Source organism: Lepisosteus platostomus, chromosome 5 (assembly GCF_059453375.1).
Source record: "Lepisosteus platostomus isolate fLepPlt1 chromosome 5, fLepPlt1.hap1, whole genome shotgun sequence".
Lineage (NCBI taxonomy): Eukaryota > Metazoa > Chordata > Actinopteri > Semionotiformes > Lepisosteidae > Lepisosteus > Lepisosteus platostomus.
This window is the reverse complement of record NC_142615.1, coordinates 62,777,008-62,792,949: the sequence shown is the minus strand read 5'-3', so window position 1 is coordinate 62,792,949 and position 15,942 is coordinate 62,777,008. Positions and strand designations below refer to the sequence as shown.

The 15,942-nt window shown below is 39.6% G+C and overlaps 4 non-coding genes across 4 annotated transcripts; 2 read left to right on the top strand and 2 right to left on the bottom strand.

Annotated features, from left to right (window-relative positions):
• Window positions 1-3,299: 3,299 nt before the first annotated feature.
• trnak-uuu (transfer RNA lysine (anticodon UUU)) lies at window positions 3,300-3,372 on the bottom strand. The gene has a single exon. It is a non-coding gene; the product is annotated as a tRNA-Lys (tRNA).
• Window positions 3,373-6,376: 3,004 nt separating this feature from the next.
• trnat-cgu (transfer RNA threonine (anticodon CGU)) lies at window positions 6,377-6,448 on the top strand. Its single transcript has one exon. It is a non-coding gene; the product is annotated as a tRNA-Thr (tRNA).
• A 1,930-nt stretch (window positions 6,449-8,378) lies between these two features.
• Window positions 8,379-8,452, top strand: trnat-agu (transfer RNA threonine (anticodon AGU)). Its single transcript has one exon. It is a non-coding gene; the product is annotated as a tRNA-Thr (tRNA).
• A 4,413-nt stretch (window positions 8,453-12,865) lies between these two features.
• Window positions 12,866-12,976, bottom strand: trnal-caa (transfer RNA leucine (anticodon CAA)). Its single transcript has 2 exons — window positions 12,939-12,976; window positions 12,866-12,911 (listed from the first exon to the last, which is right to left on the bottom strand). It is a non-coding gene; the product is annotated as a tRNA-Leu (tRNA).
• Between the last annotated feature and the right edge of the window lie 2,966 nt (window positions 12,977-15,942).

Genomic DNA, 15,942 nt, shown 5'->3' with positions numbered 1-15,942 from the left:
TTGAAAATCTACCTCTACCATACATGTCAAAAGCTCACTCCCCATCATTTCTATCCCTTTATTTCATTCTTTTGATGCATGTTTTTGCACATAACCTGTTACCTTTTTGTTGTTTTGCACACTGCCTGTTGTTGTTTTTTGCACATCGGCTGTTGTCTCTTTCTTTTGTTATACAATTGTATTGTTGTTGTGTTTTTTTCTTTGTACTACTTATGTCCGAGAGCTAGCTAAATACCATTTCGTTATTCCATATACCTGCGTATGAGTATAATGACAATAAACTTGAACTTTTAACTTGAATTTGAACTTGAACTTGACATAGTCTTGCAGGCAGTATATTATTTTATCGTTTACTCGTATAAAAAAACATGGTCTTCTCGTTCCTAAGTCAGATTTTTAGTGCTTTCGAACGTTACTTCCAACCTGGACTGACAGCTCACCAGATCTGTTTGTGATCAGACCATGGAGTCAGGGGCTGTACCAAGCGCACGTTCCTTCCCAATGCTGAGGCGATCATTCAGAAGATGGGTGTGAAGAGAGATAAGCTTTGTCGACTAAAAAACAAGGCAGGATATGCACGAATACTAATCACTGGCGACAGTTATGCTCTCTTACTATTGAGATCCCTACATTGCAAGTTTTTTTAAGACTTTGAAACTAAAGGAAAGCGGTGACAGATGAAACAGGCACAGGTGGGGCTTGAACCCACGCTCTTCAGTTTACGAGGCCAACACCTTACCACTTGGCCAACGCGCCTTTGAGTAAGCATGGGAAGAAGGTTGTTCAAATTATTTTTTTCTGAATCTGGTTTACATCGCCTGGATGCAGCAACAACAATAAAAGGTATACTTGTCCTTAAACTCGGACGTGATGTTCTGCAGACATGTGCACAATGTCCTGTTTTCTTGCAGTGTAGACATTTTGCTGTTCACGCTCCGCATTCATCTGCTTTGTGCGTTGTTAGTCCGCACCTGTAACATGTAATGTCAGCCGTCCCCTGTTCTTCTATTTCTCTAGCATGACTGTGTCCTGCTGCTCGGCTTTTGTTTGTAAAGTTTGAGCGAGCGCCCCGTTCAGTGTCACTTTGTCACTGTGGTCAGAAAGCATTCTTGATTCTGCTTGAGCTGTTTCATGAATTCTAGCGACTGTAAGAGCTCTTTTTAAAGTCAGCCCTTCCTCCTGCAGCAATTTATAGTCTCTTATGTGCACATTTTTCCACAAGTTGATCTCTTAACATGTCAGTTTCCAATACTCCAAAGTCACAAGATTTAGCCAATTCTCTTAGTGCAGTCACAAAAGCATCAACAGATTCGTCCTGAGACTAAGTTCTCTGCCTAAATTTATGCCGTTCCAAAACCACATTTCTCCGCGGTGTAAAGTAAGCGTCTAAGGCAGCTACAGTCTGTTCATATGTACCTTTTTCTCCAGGGAGATTGGCGAAAATCCGCTGCACGGGAGCCCCGATACAGTGCAGTAATGTAGCACGTCTCACAGCATCCTGAGCTTCTGTAGATCCACCGGCTATTTCAAAAAAATCTGTACGACTCCATCCATATCTTGTATTCCGTATACAAATCCGGAGCTACGAGGTTCAGTAGAAGCGGTGAAAAAAGCCGGGCATAAGCAAAGCTTCTCGGCGCGGCTGCCATATCTTCCAATGGGCAAGCTAAACGAACAGTCAGAAAATTCAAAAGTTCGTTTCTACCAGCAAGAGAACTAAAATCTGCAGTGTTCTGCTCGCTTTGAGTCCGTCAAGCACTCATCTCTCGTCGCCATAAATGTTGTGTATCTTAATAAAGAGACGATTTAATATTATTTTAACTATTTTGTTAACTACACAGATCATGCCCTTACACCTTATATTCCTGCTTTCTACTCTCGTTCTGTTGTCTCGCGATGTCTACTCACTAAACTACATTTAGCATGACTTCTTGTTGCAGTTGAGCTCAAAGCTGGAGATGATCTCCATATTCTACCGCACTAACTAGTCCGAAACGTAGTACACAGTACACACTTTTTAAGTGAAGTCAGGTTGTTAAAAAATTAAACCAGCGCCCTGTCACAGAAACGTACCCCAGTCTCCCGCGCAACAAGCGGGGGTACTCAGCACTATACTGTACTAACGAGGAGCGCTTGTCTGCAGCTGAGCGTCAGCTCTGTTTACTGTCGGCAGTCATTTCCTCATTTCCAAAGACTTTTTCACCTGCTCTCAACTTTTAAAGACGGTCATAAACGCTCAAGAAGTAATTAATGTCAGTTGGAAGTCTGTTTCTGTTGTCTCAGCTCTTGATAAAGACAAGCCGTGCGTGGGAGACTCCCTCCCTGAAGACGTTTGCCGTCACCCTGCGAGGGAGAAGAGCCATCAATCACCAAAGCAACCACTGAGACAGTTAACATTAAACACGTGAAATGCGAGATGTTGTGATTTTTTCCCCCGCTTAAGGCTTCTATCGATCCTACTCTAACGAGAAAGACCTCTTTATTAGAAGTGAGATTTTAGCAAACGTCTCCAGGGGTAACTGCGACCTGAACGCAACGGCATCTTGCCTGTGGTACTTATAATGAAGTATATATTTTATTTCTTTCTACTCGTTGATAAGAAAAAAAGTGAAATCATGTAATTAGGGATATGTCTTTTTTTCATGGGGAAAACTAGCCCGAGCAAAAGTTTAGAGCAGCGCTCAATAAAAATGATCAGAACCCGAAAGCGCTTTTTATGCGGATCAGTATATTCCGATACCACTGGTTCTGCAGAAGAAATAAGAAAAGCCGAACTCAAAGCAGAAACGTGTTGCCATTACGGGTACTCTGTCTGCAGCTGCTTTAAGATCTACTCACACCACGATGCCATTAAGGCTACCTAGTTAAAAAAAAACATCGTCACCTTTTTGAACGTGATTATTAGACACCCGTTAAATCTCAACCGAGGTTTCTTGAGAGATCGTTCAGCGAGCGAGTAATAAAAAACTACTTCGGTTCCAACCTCTGCTGTCACTGTAAACTCGGACGTGATGTTCTGCAGATGTGCAGTGTGCCTTTCCTCTTGTCGTATTCAAGAGTACTCACTGTGTGAGCCTCTCACTGCGTGTCCTGTACTCTACTGTGATTTAATTTAGATAATGACGTGGAGTAGAGTGACAAGATCTTCTTGAACATTTTCGGTTTGTGAAATGAAACACTAAATACACTACTGTAAATACAAGTAATGGACATTTAAAATAACCACAGTACAGCTAGAAGAGTGAAAGATAAAAGACTATTTAGAATGACATTCACAATAGACTTAAGAATAGCACATCCGCCCGAACAGGGACTTGAACCCTGGGCCCTCAGATTAAAAGTCTGATGCTCTACCGACTGAGCTATCCGGGCTCTGAAAGAAAGTTACCACTGTCGGGATCCTCGCAAGTCACGTGTACCATTCCCAGTAGAATGAGTGAGAAATACAGCATGACATGGGTAGTTAAGGGGCTCCCACAGTCCATCTTTCCTCACATTACTGATTTTTTTCAATAGCATTTTGACCTTTTTTCACATTCAGATTTTTTTCACATTTAATAAAATCTTTTAATCAACAACATTAAAAAGAAAACAAATGGAACATTTTTTGGAACAATAATTAAAAAAAAAACTTTCAATGCCTTGGTTGTATACTTGTGCACACCCTTTATAAAGGGAGTTGCAACAGTGCTGAAATTTAAAGAGCATTTCTGTAAAGAAAACAGCCTTGATGTTAAGCTTAGGGAGCCTGTCTTTTAGAAATTCTATTTCTTAACACCTTGCACAGCCTCCCGCCAGACTAACAAATATTTTTTTGGAGAAATTGACTCACACACCGGAAGACACTAACGTTTATTTACGTTAGAGCATGTGAATAACAGTTTAACCGAAAAAGGTTGTAATTGTGATTTTGTTAAAATTCAATAAATCGTCTATCAACAGTTAGAATTCATTTAGAAATTGTTTTATTTAATAAACTATAAGACAATTAAGAGAGTTTATAGGTCATATCCGTCGCTTATGTTCTTTTAACTCTAGCGTTCAGGATCCAAACCCAGGTGCGGACGATTGTGTTTCTTGAATCTCTTGTAATCATCAAAAGTCGATGTGTAGTCCTTCAGTACTTTCTCGAGTTGTGCCATGGATATTTTATACGATCAATACTTGTCATGCTCTTTTGCATTTTCCTTAACAAACGGAAAAAGTTCAAGGTGTGTTTATGGCTGTGCTTCACATCTACACGAGAGCAGTACAGGACACGGAGTGAGGAGTTCGTGAAGCTTTCAGTTTAGTGCTGAGTTCAGAAGGAGGATTCGCTCGCTGAATGATCAATCAAGAAATCCCGGGTGAGATTCAACAGGTGTTTTCTGCAACAGCCACGACAAGTGTGAAGCAATCTCTGGATTTCCTGATTTTGAACTAAATTATTAGTTCAAATAATTTAGGATTTAACAGAATTAAAAGAGGTACATTTAAAATAGCAGCGCAACCCTGCAGCACGTCGAGTTTAATTGTGTAAACTGCATTTAATTGTGTAAACCTGGCTCTCTCTGAACACGAGCAAAGAGTTCTCACTCAACAGAAGATTGCGATGCGAGTACTCTAATATAAAAGCACCTGGAGATACCAGGGATTGAACCCGAGACCTCATACATGCAAAGCATGCGCTCTAACACTGAGCTACATCCCCGATGATAAAGTTTATGGAACAGACTTAGAGATGTGCAAATGCTCACTGATCACACCACTCACGAAGAATGCCTGCAGTTTCCCACTTTCGCGTTTCTTCTACTACAGAGTAAATTCATAGGAATGAAGAAATAAGGAAGGAAAAATAATCGCATCGAAGCTTCAAGAGACTGGGCACAAATTAATCTGTTATTTTTGTATCCAGTTACATGGGCGACGGTGGTTGATTCCCAGACGGGGGAGTGCTTTTTTTCTACCTCCTTACTCGACTGTCTTTCAATTCTATTTTATTTGAAAGCTTTTTGCATCTTTTAAGTGCTCTTGATTAAACTATCCATAGAAAAACAGCAGTACTGATGATTTAACGCAAAAGGGTGAAACAACGCCCCAACCACAGGAATGGTAACAGGAAGGATCGTGTTCTTATTTAATATGTCCTTTTGAGATGTCTTGTCAATGCTCACAGGCGGTAGAGCTGAATAATTTACTTTTAGTGGTGTTTTTAAACAAAGATGGAACACGTTCTTTCTATACCAGGAGAAAAGGAGCAGACTTTACCTTTAAGTGGCAAAAATGACACCTTATCAAAGCTAATATTAATTAAAATGATATCACAACAAAGGATTTGAGCCTTGAGCTTTCATTGGACGTCTGTGTCTCCATAACTTTGTAGGTGAGAGAGAGGATTGTGATAATTTGTAAGGTCTTCTCGGAAGTGCGTTGGTGGTACAGGCGCCTTCCAAATAATTGAGTCAGGTTTGAATCCCAGCCAGTGCAAACCCGAATCTTTTCAAGATAATCTGTGGTCCGCTAACACATCTTTTGAAACACTACAACAGGTAACACCCCGTGTGAAACATCGTGAGCATCTGTTAAACCTCTCTACCTACCCGTTCCTCACAGAGACATGACGAGGGTCTAAAGGGACATTTTGAGCCGTAGAAACATTTTATCATTCAGTAATTTCCTGTGCGGTCAGGCCAGTTCCACTTTAACTGCGCCCGACAACGGAGGTCGTTTTGAAAACAACGAGAGTAAAGGGACACTGCACGTCTGCAGAACATCACGTCCGAGTTTAAGGACAGCAAGAGATTGGAAGCTAGGGAGTTTCGGGTCTGTGTTTTTATTATAGGTTCAAGAAAATCTGAATACCTTCTCAAGAAGTATTTCAGAATCCCAGTCAAATCCAGTACAAATGCCGCATAGATCTGCATTGTACAATTAGTATACTGTTTGTCCATTGAATCAAACATGCCTTATGAAGCATTTCTAAAACAGGAGAGATTGTTAGGGAATGCGTCTTCCTGTAAAAATAAAATGACTTCAAGGGCACTATAAGCAGAGGTGCTCTACAGGAAAAACTATTGCCAGAGATGCCAAAGAGGTCGAGATTTCACCACATGAGCGAAAGCATCTCAGAAAATGAAGTTGCGGTCGTTTCCACGCGTTATAAAACCACTAGGTCAAACAACAAGAGCTGAAGAGCCGCTGTTGAGAGTAACACGGCCGAGCGCTCTAAGGAGCTGGCTTAAACCTCCAGTCTCTTCAGGAGCATCTGTTGGAGTTGCACTGCTACAGCGCATCTCCTTGTTAAGTATCCCTTTTATTGTTGTTGCTGCCTCCAGGCGATGTAAACCAGGTTCAGAAAAAAATAATTTGAACAACATTATTCTCCTCTTTATTTGAAGGCGTGGTGGCCAAGTGGTAAGGCGTCGGTCTCGTAAACCGAAGATCGTGGGTTCAATCCCCACCCGTACCTGTTTCGTTTGTCTCCGCTTACCTTTAGTTTCAAAGTCTTCAAAAAAAATGTAGGAGTCTCAATAGTAAGAGAGCATAACTGTCGCCAGTGATTAGTGTTCATGCTTATCCTGCCTTGTTTTTTAGTCGACAAAGCTTGTCTCTCTTCACACCCATCTTCCAAATGATCGCCTCAGCATTGGGAAGGAACCTACGCTTGGTACAGCCCCCCACTCCATGGTCTGATCACAAACAAATCTGGTGAGCTGTCAGTCCAGGTTGGAAGTAACGTTCGAAAGCACTAAAAATCTGACTTAGGAACGAGAAGACCATGTTTTTTTATACGAGTAAACGATAAAATAATATACTGCCTGCAAGACTATGTCAAGTTCAAGTTCAAATTCAAGTTAAAAGTTCAAGTTCAAGTTTATTGTCATTATACTCATACGCAGGTATATGGAATAACGAAATGGTATTTAGCTAGCTCTCGGACATAAGTAGTACAAAGAAAAAAACACAACAACAATACAATTGTATAACAAAAGAAAGAGACAACAGCCGATGTGCAAAAAACAACAACAGGCAGTGTGCAAAACAACAAAAAGGTAACAGGTTATGTGCAAAAACATGCATCAAAAGAATGAAATAAAGGGATAGAAATGATGGGGAGTGAGCTTTTGACATGTATGGGAGAGGTAGATTTTCAATGTGTGTTTGGGTTTTTGGTAAGAAAGAAGGCACTGTGAGGTTCAGATCATAGGTGAGAGGTGAGGAGAGAGTGAGAGAGGCTGGGAGTTTAATAGTTTGATAGTGCGGGGGTAAAAACTGTTTCTGAGTCTGGTAGTCCGGACCCGAATGCTCCGGTACCGTTTTCCATGTCATGCTAAACGCCACAAATTGTGTATGTCCAGTCGTATCAATCGTCCTAAAGTTACAGAAAATCGGATGCAACTGGTGCAATGATTGCACACATATCTTTAGAACAGTCGAGCGGTTTAAAACAGCAAATTCACAGCTTTGTGTCTTTTAAGCTTTGTGTTTCGCTCTCCAAATAGAGGCACGGGTTTAAGTCCCACTTCTGACAGTCAGGCGTTTTACCCTGTCTTTTTTACCTGCCTTTACACTGTTTCAGTCTTGTTGTGCTCACTGACAATCACAGTACGAGGAAAACGGAGAAACTGCTTAGCAAAAACATAACGGACAGAAAAAAGCTTCGTAAACACGTGAATGTGATTAGCAGCAGTAAGGTATGCATTCAAATGTTTAAGGCAGATTTCTAAAAGCAGCAGAAGAAAGGTGCAGCCTTTGTGAGAATTCGTGGGTTTTTATGCTGCTTGGACTTCTTTCAAGCCTATGAGGTGACCCCCGTTTTATTTTCATTTTCAAACTTCAGAACCGAATAACGAAAATGTTTCATGTGTGACAGCATTCCGTTGCAAATACCGTTTCCACGATGTATTCAGCGACGGGAATGAAATGTTTTAGTGCTGGCTCAAATGCGAGGAATTTCAGAAAAACCTGGAAAAGCAACGCTTGCAGTAAATGACATATCGAAAGCGTGTAGTCAGCATGAGCAGAACAACGCAATGCTCTGTAAAAACGATCTGAAGCCGCAATTACTCTTTTATCTCAGGCAGTTCATTCCGATACGATGTTTCCGCAGACTAAATGAAATGCCGAACTCCAAGCATGTTGTTGCCATTATTGTACTCCTGCTGAAAGAAGAAAGAAAGAAAGGTGTCGTAAATGAACTTTGTCGCCCGTGGGAGATGTCAAGCGCATTGGACATGAAAAGTGCCGGATAAAACCCATTTCTATACGTTTCTCTTAGTGTCGGGGCTCCTATTGAATCTAAAGGAGGCAACGTGCTCAGCCAGCCGACTCAGCGCTTACTGAACGCAGGTGTCTCAGAGCGGTGTGTCCAAGTCGCAGTAAAAGAGGGGGATTCTGCCGGCGCCGTGGCTTAGTTGGTTAAAGCGCCTGTCTAGTAAACAGGAGATTCTGGGTTCAAATCCTAGCGGTGCCTTTCTTCCTGTCTTCTCGCACCGTTTATTGTTATAGAGAACATGCTTCTGCATTACCTCAGTCAATATCACCGGGAATGTGAATAGAAATGTAAACATCAATATTTCTGCTCTCTCCTGAGAAACACAAGTATAGAGTCAAAACACAATAAATAATGCTAAAAAATTATTCAGTTAACACCCAGATGTGACAAAACACATTTAAGACTTACATCCCCTTTAAATATGTATTTCCTTAATATCAGTTCTCTTCCCTCCCCAGGACACCTGCAAATTCACTAGAGCATATTAAAAGCTGTGTGTAAGTCTTACATGTGTTCTGTCACATCTGGGTGTTAAATTAATAGATGTGTTGTGTTATTTAATATGATTTGACTCCATGCTTGTGTTTCTCGGGAGACAGCAGAAATATTGGGGATTTGCGGCTACAGAAAATAATGTGAACTTTACAGGCAAAAGTAAGGTTAAGTTAAAGAAACAAAAACGTATTGTCACCTTTTTCAACGTGATTTTTTAAGACATTTGTTCGGAATAGTATATCTTCTCGTGTCTGTGGCTGTTATCCTACAATAACGGTGGTGAAATAGCAGGAATGTGCGGAAAGAATCGGAGATTGAACAGAAGACTCATCCAGTCGATAGTAAGGTTGTGTAGGACCGCACACCCTACGATGTCAGTGTTGAGTAGTGAGGTTTAAAAGCTTCTTCACGAACCAGGAAGGAGTACAAACCTAAAGTCTTCTGATCCGTAATCAGACACGTTATCCATTGCGCCATTGGCGTTTGTATTGCATTCAAAGCCGCTACTATTCATGTGTCTTGTATGTGTGTCTAGTTACTACGTCTTTCATTATGCCTGGTTTAAAATAATGTATCTTTAAAACAGACAAAGGGTTTATGAGTCTCCCTGAAATTCACACACGAAGAATAAAAAATATCGCGTTTAAAAAGAATACAGAGATGCCGGCGATAGAAAACGGAGCGTCTTAAGTGCGCGCTATCACTGAACTAAACTCCCGATCGATAAGTTTGTCGGCGGCTTTTTAATTGTGTTAGGAAGAGCAAACAGTCCACAGTGTACATTTTAAAGGTCTGAGCAAAACAATCAGACGTGAGGATTAGGATTAGGATCCAGAACAGGAGCCTTTACTTCTTTATATACTGAGCTTTCGGGTGAACGTCAAAGTGAAAGACAAATTCGCAATTTTCACTTTTTGATTAAGGAACAAGAAAACACCATCCTTCGAGCTGGATTCAAACCAGGGACATAAGAAATGCCCACTGTTTTTGTCTATAGTCTTAAGATCTAGCAATTGAGCTATCGAGAGGTCGGAAAGTAAACGCTTTTTCACACGTGTAGCCCAATGTAGTGTAGTGTTCCTCTATTTAAATCCCAGTTCGACGTCAAAATACTCACTCCCATAGTCTCGTTCAGAAGAAGAAATGGACCAGGCTTCCACTGTATAAACGTCCAGAGTTCTTATAAAACGTTTGAAGGGACATCAGTGCAGACTGAAATTGACCCGTTTTCTAGTGGGATCAGGATCATATAAAACCTTTCTTTTGGATTGAGAAGAGGATCATGGAGACACTCAAAATATCCCTGTCTTTGCTTCTTTCAAGGATGAATGGAGTATTGAGCTGCAAGCATCGGTTTAAATCAAAACTCTCTGCTACTGCAGTTGCTTGTTTGAGAGTTTCTTCAAATCTTTCAACTGAACGTTGATATCAAGAGATATTGACGGTAATATCATAGGGACTTTGGTTTTCTTTTGATCGAAAATTGTATTAAAATACAAGCCTCTTTCACAGTTGTATACAGTAATACTTTCCCTTGCATCCTAAAATTTCTAAATACCACAAAGTTACAACATATGGAATAGCATTTATTTTAAAATGTATTTTAAAATTTGCATTTATTTAGAGCTATATTTAGAGCTTAGTAAAGATAGCATTGCTAATATTGATGGAGTAGAAATGTAAGATGAATTGATAGCTTTTTCTGAACTAAAAAAGTCCTACAACGCCTCCTGTAACAGTAGCGAGAGAACAAAGGTTTGAGGGTGGGTACCCACCTGTATAAGAATAGTATTCTGCCAGTGCTGTGGTAAAGCTGGTTAAAAGACTTGTTTCATAAAGAGGAAATCCTGGATCCGATTTCCAGCGGTACCTTTTTTTTTCCTGTCTTGTTTTACAGAACATGTAATTTGGGACACTCAAAGAGTTCTTGATTTGGTTTAATGCGTTTATTCATTTCCTTTGCAGAACAACTTGTTTTTTTTTAAATCATACAGCTTGCGAAAGATGAAATGCGAGCGAATTTTTTTGTTCACCAAAAGTATGTAAATGAAAAAAAGCGTAAGGTGCAAGCATTTCTGTGGTGCAATCGGTTAGCGTTTTCGGCTATTAATCCCCAGGTGGGTTTTTTGATCACACCCAGGGACGCACTTCTTCCTATAGTAAACATCATCACCGCAAAAATTTAATTGTTCCGCAAAACCTGAACTATTTTGATATTTGCAGTAGTAAACAATTGAGTACCAGAGTCAACATTACCGGGAATTTCCAATAATTACCGACATTGGCAACTTGCAAGCAGTTAGTATTCACCCATAGAATTATATGTTCCAGTGAATGAGGGAGAATTCACTTATGCTCCCGTTGCATCTTCAGCTAAAGTAATTTAAAAAACATTGCAAAATTGTTCGAGAACTTGTCAAGCAAAAACAACAGATCGCCGGAGTTCTATTTTAATATTTTCGTATTTTTACCTTAATTTGAATATAAATGTTAACATAAACGCTGTTCAATATAATGTAATGTTGTTGTACTTTTAAAATATTTTAGCTGAGGGTGAGAGGGGGGATATTACGCCTTGCCAAACATCTAAAATAACTGTAAAAGGGGATGGCATTTTAATAAAACTGGCAATCAAAAGAAAGTTACAATTTGTATGGTATTATACTCAATATCCCTCGATATTGAAGGTCAGATGAGGAATTTGAAGAAATTATCAAAGAAACAACGGCAATAGCAGAGGATGTTGATTTTGAACCAGTGTTTGCACCTCAATAATCCATCAATCTTCGCTTGACAGGCTTCCTCAAGATATTCGGTGTTCTATACAAATATCGACAATTAAGCGCAAATGTGACAAGAGGCAAAGACTGCGGTAGAGGAGGAATAAACTCCACACGATGACTGTATGTATACGTCTGTCTAATATTCGGCCCCTGCAGGGGCATCATATTCTCTGAACTGCCTGCCAGCGTGTGTACGGGCTTATAATTCAAGAATATCAATGGTCAGTCGCTTACAACGGGTGTTTGTGTTTGTATTATTTAGAGAATTGAAAAAACATTTTCTAAACTACAGCTCGAATGAAATTTAAAAAAGTTTATTTGTCTCTTTGCTGTAACAACTGTGCCAAAACTATTCAGATACATCAAAATAGCATCAGAATGTAACTAGATTTTATTGGATTTTAGGAAATGTATTTTTGCGCATTTCTCTATACAATCAGAATACCTTCCTGTTTTCACCGTGTTTATTGTTTCTGCCTATGATCTCGGAAAGAAAGACCCAGTATCTGTTCACCGAAATATTCCAGGAGTTTGATATGGTTTGAGAGGAGTGTATGAAGGTAATGAAGGAGGGAGGACACGCGCATTCCGCACGGGGAGCGCAGAGCAATGAGTCTGCAGCTCTCCGAGTCTTTTCTTATACAACCTCCCGGAGTCCGGACACAGCGTCTCCAGCCAGTGTTGAGGGTTTACAGTTCAGAAAACGGCTGTCTCGAGCAGAAACTGATCTTCCTGCTTTAGTTAAGGTTTGGTTATTGTGGGGGTTTAGCGCTTGTATCTCTCTTCTCTTACTAAACACTATCTACTGTAAAGTATATAAATAGAAGCAAAAATGCAGCTAAAATACTTCAGTAAGGCCGAGCAGATAGGAAAGTTTAATAAAAATGTTCTATGATCTATGTTCTAGTTGCCCATATTTTTTAAACTCTCTGTTCGAGCTCTGATTTAATCCTCTCGGCTCCTGCCGCTGTCACCGGGAGAGTGGCTGCATTCCGTAGGGCTACAGGCTGATTTCACAATGCCACATTTAATGAAATACAGGGGAAACCGCAGGGAAAACAATATGTTTTAATACGTCTTCTTCTGGATTTATATTTCGGTCTTTCACCTTTGAATGCATACCTTGACCGTAAATCTTTACTCGATTACAGGCACCCCAAACAGTTCTTAAGGGAGAAATCGAAGCCTATTTGACTTTCTGCTAATCACATTGAAGTGTTCACGAAGCATTTCCCTGCCCATCATGTGCCCGCAAGCCGGTTTCTCCGTTTTCTTCTTTCTGTCGTTGTCAGCGAGCACAAGAAGACAGGAAAAATGCAAGAGAGGGAAAAGCTGTCAGGAGTGGGATTTGAACCCACGCCTCTATGCAGAGACCAGAACACCCAAGCAATGGAAAGACAGGAGTCCTTGAGTCTGGCGCCTTAGACCACTCGGCCATCCTGACGAGATACGTCAATTGGTGTGATAAAAGCACCAGTAGTTCACAAAACTGAGAAATGCTTTGCTGGAGAAGCGCCACGTTGCCTAATGTTGCCTAAACGGATCGCGGAAATCAAATATTCGGATCGATTTAGAGTGTGCTTTACAGCCTTTGTGTAATATTTTAAATTGTTTTTAAAAAGTGTGTACTGTGTACTACGTTTAGGACTAGTTAGTGTGGTAGAATATGGAGATCATCTCCAGCTCTGAGCTCAACTGCAACAACAAGTCGTGCTGAACAAAGTCAGAGTTCAGCTGAACCTTTGCTCAGTGTGGTGCTCAGGACTCAGGAGTATTATTGTGGTTCTAATTAGCACAAACTGCAGGGGTCCTGAATCAGAACATTTCAATTTATCTGTTCAGTAAGTTAAAATGCAGGACACATTAAAATCGGATTATTACTGTGTCTCTGTCCCGTTTGTATATAACCGAATGTTTAAAAGATACCAGTAAGGACACACAACTACTAATGCGGTACTTATTGGAAATAGTCCCAAAACAAGTACGTCCGGCAGCTGGTAATAATTTTGCAGTGACACTTTGAAGATTTACACTCTATTTAAATATTAATTTACTAAATTTCAGTTCTCTTTTCTCACACTCCCTGGCATAACTGAACTCTCACTCTCGCATACTAAAGGCTTTACATGCATTAGCTATGATACAGATTCTAATAAAGACAGAATGAAACTGCTTGTTTTGTGTCTCATGGTGATCCTCTTCTCGATCCAAATGAAATGTTTAATATGATCCCTCGAGAAAGAAAGGTGTCAATTTCCGCCTGGAATGATTGATGCTCCATCAAACATTTTGTAATATCTCCAGAAGTTTATACAGTAGAATCCTGGTTTGTGGCTTAAATTCAAGGTAAACAAGACTAAGGAAACGAGTTGGAAACAATGTCGATCTGGGATTTAAATCATCCGGAACATTTCACTACATTGGGCAGTATGTGCCAGGGAGCAGTTCCTGACAACTGTTGATAGCTCAGTTGGTAGAGTGGAGGATTGTAGTGAAAACAAGAGGGAATCCTTAGGTTGCTGGCTTGACTCCGGCTCGAAGGAAGGTGCCCTTTGTGTATTTCATTCAAACAGTTAAAATAGCCGATCTTTTTTTCACTCAGACTTTGATCAAAAGCTCAATAAACGATGAAGCAGAGGCTCTTGTTCCGAATTCAGCTCACGTCTGATTGTCTTGTTTTGGCCAAGATCTGATCTTTGAATTCAGGGACTACTCTGTCTGCTTTGTACAGTAATTCAAAAGTAGATACAAATGTCACATTTTTATTGTAGATATAAAGGTGTTCTCTGTTTTCAAAGGATAGGTACTTAATTGGCTTTATGATTTGTTTTGATTTTGTATCGTTGTATTATTAAGTTTGTGCTTTTTGTGTTTTTAACATATTGTGAACTTATTTTTGAAACAAATGCTTACAAAGGCAGACATGGCACACATCTGTTTATACCAGCGGTGAATTGTATATTTTTATTAAGTAGAAGCTACTGCGCACTTCTGGGAGTATAACAGGTTCGATATAAAGTGGCAAAAATATATAAGGGGAAAATACCCCAGACTGGGTGTAAAGGCCTCGTTGTGACTGTTGTTTTATTGTTGAATACGGCATACTGTGCACGAAATGTTGCAGAAACACAATCTGATAGTTAAATAATTATTATTTTAATAATTTTGATAAGTATGAGGCCCCGGATCCAAATATTCAGTTCTGAATTTTTTAAACTTTTTTAACTAACTTTCACAATCGCGATAAACATTTTTTTAAGACCTTTTAAAAACTAGATATAGATATAGATAAAACTAGATAAAAAACATTAGCTTTATCGGTTTTTACATTAATCGATTTTGAATCAAATTTGATCTTTTTACATTGCATTTTACATTGAAATGTAGCATGCATACCTAATCCACCAACGGACAGAGCAATATTTTACGTTGCCTTCCAGAGCTTCCAACGTGTGATGGATTTGTATGGGTGTCTGTATGATACCACTACAGCACTGGCGCAGGTGCAAAATCCACTTTCACACAACTTTTTCAGTGTCTTCTCTCTCAAATGGACCGAAGCACAGGAGCCAATATTAGAGTGAACGACAGGTGTTTAAACAGAGGATGTTCCAATGTCTGGGACAACGCATTGTGATTTTGTATAAACGCAAATGGTTTCTCATTTAAAAGCCAACAATATTCTTTTTCTCCCTGGCGCTAATAAGCTACCACACATGCAAGCTGTTGTGTGAAAGAAAATTCATATGTCCATAGGAAGGCAGAATAAAATCCAGAACTGTGTTGGTGATATCGATAAACAGGGCTCATGTTCACAACAAAACTTTACTGTATAAAAAGTTAAAATTCGTACATATATTTTTTTATTATGCAAAGTGTCTGTTAAACCATTCATGAAGGATTTTTAGACAAAAAAACACACCATTATATGAGAAAATATATTTACTATATGTGCATTTAACTCACTTTATAAATTGTGAGCCGATATAAATTGTTGCCCCGCTTTTTTGTCATAAATACACAAGCTTGTTATGTCTTGTGTCAGAAATAAACTGCATGAAATTTGCTAAAGCAACAAAAAGTAAGCGCCACAAAGAAGACAAACATTTGCGTTTATAGTGCAGTTATCTCGAGCCTTTAAAATTACTTTAAATGCAATTTGTTTTTCTCTGTGGCTCTAAGGCTTTGTCATTTACTGTAGTTATTCAGGAGAATATTATGTTAATCGTATAGATGAAACGTTTAATATATTCAGGTGGGTAGCTACGTCAGCATGCGTATCTGCAAAGAACAAGTAATACTGTAGGTTTATTCCATGCTGAAAAGAGAAGAGAGAAAACAAACCTGAAGAAGGTTTCACAGCTGAAACGTTGTTTTTTCTGTCTTCTCTTTTCAGCATGGAATAAACCT